The sequence below is a fragment of the Cydia amplana genome, chromosome 23 (assembly GCF_948474715.1).
Source record: "Cydia amplana chromosome 23, ilCydAmpl1.1, whole genome shotgun sequence".
NCBI lineage: Eukaryota > Metazoa > Arthropoda > Insecta > Lepidoptera > Tortricidae > Cydia > Cydia amplana.
The window spans coordinates 7,689,606-7,697,594 of NC_086091.1; positions in this window are offsets into that span (position 1 = coordinate 7,689,606).

The window sequence follows — 7,989 nt, forward strand, 5'->3', positions numbered from 1 at the left end:
CAACGCTTCAGTCTGGCAGTTCAGCGGGGTAACGCAGCCAGCATCTTGGGGACCTTGCCGCAGGGGCCTTTTTTGGGTTCCGTAGCCAAATGGCAAAAAACGGAACCCTTATAGATTCGTCATGTCTGTCTGTCTGTCTGTCCGTCTGTCCATCTGTCTGTCCGTCCGTATGTCACAGCCACTTTTCTCCGAAACTATAAGAACTATACTGTTGAAACTTGGTAAGTAGATGTATTCTGTGAACCGCATTAAGATTTTCAGACAAAAATAGAAAAAAAAAAAAAATTTTGGGGTTCCCCATACTTCGAACTGAAACTCAAAAATTTTTTTTTTCATCAAACTCATACGTGTGGGGTATCTATGGATAGATCTTCAAAAATGATATTGAGGTTTCTAATATCATTTTTTTCTAAACTGAATAGTTTGCGCAAGAGACACTTCCAAAGTGGTATAATGTGTGTGTCCCCCCCCCCTGTAACTTCTAAAATAAGAGAATGATAAAACTAAAAAAAATATATGATGTACATTACCATGTACACTTCCACCGAAAATTGGTTTGAACGAGATCTAGTAAGTAGTTTTTTTTTAATACGTCATAAATCGCCTAAATACGGAACCCTTCATGGGCGAGTCCGACTCGCACTTGGCCGCTTTTTAGATTTAGGTTAGTTTTAGTTTAGTTTTATTTTAGAATAGTTTTTAGTTTGTATTTTGTTTAATTGTAATTTTAAGTTGTTTTTATTTATTGTTTTTTTTTGTCATGTTTGTTATGTTTTTGTTCAATAAATAACTGTCTAGATAATGTCTAAAGTAAAAAATAAAAACAAAACTTTCAACCTTGTTTTCATGTCTCTAGGGCCACTTGCATCATCCCACTAACCCGAGATTAAGCTGTTAAACCGTTAACCCAGTGTCAAATTGTACTGGTAACCATGGTAACTCCAGGTTTAACCGGTTAACCCCGGGTTAGCAGGATGGTGTAAGTAGTGTTTAAGGGGTTTATTTTCAGCAAATGTTTTCTCAGTAGGGCTCGACGACATTTTAGAAAACGCTTAAAATTCCAAGCCATTCATTTTTGCCCTTTATTTGATCCAGGGATCGGATACCGGTATTTTTTGTATGGGAACGGAAACGGAATTTTTTCATTCTTTGCTAATTACTTCATTTCTAATTGGACAATCTAATAATATGAAGTAGTAACCTAAAAACACAACTGAGTCCTACATTTCGAGTATAAAATAATTCGAAAAATATGGTTATTTCTAAGTTTTTGCAAAAAACCGGTTCCGATCCCTGATTTGATCAGTTATCAGTACTGAACCCTGTGTCGAATGTGTGTGTAGGTATACCTAGGAGATAATAATTTGACATCCCTTTGTCTGTCCAATCATGAGAGAGATCTGGAGCAACCGCGCCTTTTGAGCGATGATATAACATTTAGTCGAGAGGCTTGTAATGATAAATTTACAGGTTTAGAGCCGCTACACACCATCTGACTCAATTAACACGACCCAATACTCACCTGCCATAATCATATTGGAAGTTTAAAATGTCTACTTATTGTTGTCACACAACATTGACACGATTCGCAGTGCGTTTTACGCGCACCATTAAGCGTAAGTAATAAGCCCTTAAAAATCTGCTATAAGACCGATGAATTAGCATCTTTATTTATTTATCATCTTGGGTCCGGTTATTTATAATAATTATGAATTTAAAAACACTTACAAAACAATACAAAATACATATAAAAACACATTATAACCAACCTAGCCTAGCCTAACCTAGGCCTAAGGGTGCCGCCAAGCCGCCGCTGCCCCGCTGGGCAGGGCCTAAGCTGCCGGTGGTCAGAGCCGCAGAGAGAGAGGAACCGCTGCATTATCTGGGGGCACGGCAGTGCCCCCGCCAAGTCGAGCGCGAAGCAAACACTGCCGTACCATCCTTTACCATTTCGCCGCATTTTCAGGCCCCTATTTGAGAACCTCTGGATAAGACCAGAACGCAGAAATTTTTGTCATCCAGTAAGCTATAATCACATACTTAAAATCCAAAATTTCAAGTCTGTAGGTCATTTAGTTCCGAAGTTAAGCGAAAGCAAAGTTTCGTATTTATGACATTCATTCACTCACGCATGATCATCAGAATAGAATTAGTACTTCCCATAAACTCAGAGAGCTGAAATTTGGTACAGAGTTAGGGTTTAATGGCCACATAAAGGTAAACCTAAAAATATTGCAATATCAGTCACGTTTTAAAGATCTAAGAACTGCATAAGTAAGTTTGTAATCCCATATAAATATATGATATTACAAAGTTACTGTTGCAGTTCCTACAAATAGTAGGTAAAGTAAAGGTACACTACGATGTACGATGTGAGTATGAATACTATGAATGAAGATATGTTTAGTTATGATATGTGTATACATAGTATGGGTATGAGTACCCGAAAAGAAGGACTGCCTACAAAAAGAGATGAGATCCCATCAAAAACATTACATGTAAAAAGGAGGCAAGTCTCGCAACGCTTTTACTACAAAAAAGTTTTGAGATGTAATGTGAAACTAAGTCGGTTATTTTAATCAGTGCCAGGGGGTGTTAAAACCGTATCAATAAAATATCTTTAATTTGTAATACATATAATGACTTGGCAATCGCACATAATGCTTTAATCGTACTGTACTCGTAAATATGTGTAATGCTCAAACTGCAATTAGCGCTAGCGTTATGTTCAATTAGAATTATTTTTAATAGGTGACGATGATCCTTTTGTCATTATGCAGTCGTGCGATGGCCAAGTCATTATACGTATTACAAATTAAATATATCTTATTGATACGGTTTTAACACCCCCTGGCACTGATTAAAATAACCGACTTGGTTTCACATTACATCTCAAAACTTTTTTGTAGTAAAAGCGTTGCGAGACTTGCACCTTTTTACATGTAATGTTTTTGATGGGATCATTATTAACTACGTACAAAAATAAAAAATGTAAACAGGTCGCGTGCCCGCCCTGTCTTCGAAAGGCGAACATTTACATAAAAAGTAACAGTTGGGAAATCATTATTATTCTTAAAAGTTCAGCATCACGTAATTGTTTATATAAGTGGACTTCGGCCAAAGCCTTGAACTGTAACTGAAATACTCGTAAGTCAGTGAGGCGAGCATTGGAAAACTTTTGAGAGGATTCTGTGTATAATTTGGAAAGCTTTTGAGAGGATTCTGCCTATAATTGTCCTATAATATTGATGTATTATTTATTAACCCGTGGAGCGCCCAGAACCCAAAATAGTATGGGAGTTAGTATCACACTTGTGATGTTAGGGCGCTCCACGGGTTAACCCGTCGAACGCCCTCCATACAACAAATTTGTAATTGGAAAGGAACTGGCTCTTGAGACACAGGGAAACCTACTTTGAGAGCCAGGAACCAATGTTATGTAACAACTCAAAGTTGCAATAAAGATCTTTTTTATTGATGCAAAGCAATCTGACCCATATTGATTTGTAGTAACACACGTCTGATACTGAGTCGCTACGACTCAAATTTAGTTAGCATCACACGTGTTATACTAGGGCGCTTCACGGGACTTCATATTTGGTTCTGTTGAAGATCATCAGTTTCTATGGTAAAACTAGGGTGATTATGATTAATTATCAGTTGTATTACTTAGTTATTTGTACCATCAGCCGTAAAAGAGCATGGCGAATTTATCAATTAATTAATTTATCATTTTTCAATGCAATTTCACTCACTCACTGTACATCAAAAAAGCAAAATAGATTTTTGCTACGAGTGATTGGAGTCCTGAGCAAGTGTAAAAATTAAATTTAGAACCTTTGAGCGTAGTGAGAGATTCAAAGGCATGAGGTGCAAATAAGTTTGTCATTGTTTTGTACAAAAAACTTTTCACCTCACCAGCGAGAAATCAAATTAAAAGTGTTTTATTTATTATATGATAATTTAATAAATAAGGCGACTTCATAATTGAGACTGGTTCACTGGTTTTGGGCAGCAAAGTACAGATATACGCGGAAAAAACTAAAAACTACTTACTTATATAAGCTCTGAAATATCACTACCTACATAGTACAAAACAAAATCGCTTCCCGCAACGGATTTTGATGCGGTTTTTCAATAGATAGAGTGATTCAAGAGGAAGGTTTATGTATAATTTGTTAACCCGTGCGAAGCCGGGGTGGGTCACTAGACTATTATAATAAAGGCTGGGAACCATGTAAATATTAGCTTAAGATGTGTCAACCGATTTGTATTCATTGCAAGATTGATCTACTCAAATTTGACGTTTAATATATATTCCGGCCGAATAAAAGCGGGCCCTAGTTGAAAACTGGGTCAATTGATGTAAGTTTGTCCCCATATTGCATCGCAAACAAGAAGGATTACTTTGCGTACATGCGGACCGAAACTAGGAGGCAGATTCAAACAAAGAAAAGTGTACGAATGGCGGATTTAATGTCAAAAGTTATTCTCTACCAGTCAATCCACGATCCTAATCCCAGTCACGATTAAGTGAGTCGAAATAATTGCTAACCAGGGGATAAAAGGCACCCATTTCTTATAATTTTTGTGTCAATAGTTCGAGTGAGAAACAGTCATGCTTTCACCTAAACTAAACACTTTACTTTTCATTCAGAATACCTAGAATAGAGTGTAACCTTGTAGCATTTTTTTTACGAAACTATTGAAGGAAAAGAATAATTATTTTTCGTACCGAGAAATAGATTTCAAAAAGGTAATTATACCACACAAACATTTACAGCACATATGATGCTACTTTCCCGAACTAGTGCGGAAATGAGCACTTTCCGTGCGCGTATGTCGAAAGTTTAAAGGGCCATATGTACTGTAAAACGTTGTACGATACACGTGCGAATAGGTAATTCGCAACTCGAGTGTTTTAATTTAACGCCACTCGTTTCGAATTTGCTCTTTTCTGCACTTGTATCGTAAATAATTATTTGAGCTGAATCCACTTTTAATCGTAATAAATGTCTGTGCGTGCGAGATGCGTCAATTGGTATTGGTATCGCATTTGTCACATCTGAATATGCCTCCAGCAGTAATTTGTTGAAAAACATGAAATGTTTTGGGCCTGAATAAATCCAGAGTTCCCTAGGGAAATAAAAATATACGCGGCTAAGCGATGTGCCCAGTTGGTACCGGGCAGATAAGTGTAAGTAAAATAAAATAAGTATAATCCTTGTGTTGTAGGAAAATGTTCGCATTGACGTTTTATTTTTGAAATTTTATGAATATTACTGAATTTAAATTATCATAGCAACACTACCACAACACTACACTACACTAATATTAAACAAATTTTACAGTTTAAGTCTCGTGAGTTTAACCGTAAAATTAGTCACGTGGGTGGGTTTATATTTAAGACAAGTGACCAAAACACGTGTTTTTACATGAGGGTCTCCGGACATGTGACTAAGACACGTGAATTTAACCGACAAATTAATTTCGTAATATGACGTTTGTAGAGGTACTTTGCTAAGAAGTTTGATTATTCCTTTTCACTTTTGATTTATTTTCCACTAGCGACCCGCACGCCATCAGATATATCAGAGCGGCTGAGGCACTCACAAATATCTGAACACGTCTCTATACTATAGTCAGGGCGTTAGAGTGCGTGTTCAGATATTGTAAACATCTTGGCCGCTCCGATATATCTTACACGTAAAGAGCATAGCTCGATTGTATGGTGGTTCGGTTCGTGTGATTTTAAAAGGCTATGTTTTTTTATCGCAAATGTTGCTTGTAACTAGGGCGATACGAAAACTACTAAACTATGAAAACGATGAGAGTAAAAAGTCTACTTAAAGCCGGCTCGAAGCGCAGGAACAATGCTTTGTAAAGTTTTTAGTACTTACATGCTTTTGTTATACCTATCGTAAAAAAAATGTTTTAATATTAGTTTTTTTTTAGTTACAATCGCCAGCCAACATTTTGCTTTCTTGAGGATATAATGCAATTTTGCTGTAAGTATGTTTTAATTTAATACATTCACTGCCAACGTTTTCGTAGCGCTACGCTCGTAGCCGATCCCAGCGTTTTACCGCTTTGTAGAGAAAAGCTACGAACAGAACCCGCGCGCCGCGTAGATTCCGGGCACTCAATGTGTTAAGGAATAAAGATTACCTTTTGAGTTATTTTTAAAGTAAGTATTTAGTTACCGATTAAATTAAATATTGTGAGTATTCAGTTACTGATTAAAATGAATATTTTGAAGCTTGTTTTAACCTCTCATGTAATTAAGGGAGTGTGAAGTGCTGTAGTGTATCGTATTTTATAAAATAAGTGGAAAATATAGGTTAGGTTTAGGTATAAATATATTTATTCTATAAGACATACAAGTCACTTACACGAGATTCACGAGAACAGAGTTACAACGTAAAACTAATAGCATACAAAGAAATAAATAAATATATATAGAAAATTCTGCTTTAGGTAATCTTAAAACGAGAACAGTACTCGTATCCACTGACAATCCAACCTCTAGACTGAGCTTAGGCCAATTCTTTCATGAAACCGATGCTGCTAAAAATACAGGGGTGCGGGGGGACGAGGTGAGCGAATCCCGTGCCGTGATTGGTCCTTTCAAAGACACGGACCAATCACGGCACGGGATTGACTCGGAAGATGGAGTAACGCTACCGTATGTGTGGCAGAGGGGGTAGCGCGACTATGCTATGTCTAGAGGTTGGATTGTCTGTGACTCGTATCATACAAGAAAAGTTGGAAATGCCACAAACATTATGGTACCATCGCACCGAGAATGACAATGTTTGTTAATATAAATTTCTAACTATCATTTTTAATCATAAAATTTATCTCAGTTTATGATTAGTAATATTTATGTGTACCCAATAACCTGAGGCAGTTGTCCCACCAAGAGCGAGTAAGCGATTAGCTATCGGCGATTTTCTCGCCCAAGAAACGAACAAAAGATAGGGATCCTGTGTTAGTAAAAGAGATACATATATTTATAGTTCATCGCTGGCTGTTCACACTGCCGGCGAGAACACTCGCTCTACTGGTTTGTCGCCGAGATAAGAGCGATGAGGTAAAACTAGCTCAGCGGTACTCGCTCGGCGATGCTCGCTTGGTAGTTTTTTTTTTTTTTTTAATTTAATTAAAAAATTAATTTAATTTAATTTTGTAGTTGAATTCAAGCTGCGAGACCAATAGCCCGTTGCACTCGAACACTCGCCTATAGCCGAGCGACAAAACTATTGAAGCTAACACTCGCTTCTCGCCGCTCGCCTACTCGTTTCTAGTTTATCGTTCTACTCGCTTATAGCTCATCGCTTGCGGTGGGACAACTGCCTAAAATAAATTTTACACCTATGAGATATGACCTTTAAACAGTTAAAACCTAAAACCATGTGACCCTTAGCTCTTGAAAATTATAATATAACCTGCGGGCTCAGCACGGTTCCATTTTTATCGACTATCACTATGCCCGTCACTTTCGCACTTACATACTTGTTAGAACGTGACAGGCATGGTGATAAACGATAAAAATGCGACCGTGCTACTAGGGTTGAAATAAGTACAGTAAATGTACCTACGGGCACGGGCAGATATCGGTCTGCGTGTATTTGTTTAGATACATCTAGATTAATCTACCCTTTCTTCCCTGGGGTGTTACCTTTACTTAAATATGGATATCACCCTTACACGTTCCTTAAAAACATATAAGATAAGATAAGATACAATGTATTTCATTGAAAAAATATGTTAAATATTTGGAAGTAAGTAGCAGGTGCTATTTGTTTAATAATTAAGGATTAATACGTTAGGTATTTATTTCATATTAATTAGCATATTGCCGTTCGACACTTTTTTGTACCGCGTCGGTGGCAAATAAGCATACGGCTTGTCTGATGGTAAGCGGTTACCGTAACCTATGGACACCTGAAACTCCTTTAAAACTTGTAAGTACAACTTTTTTATTGA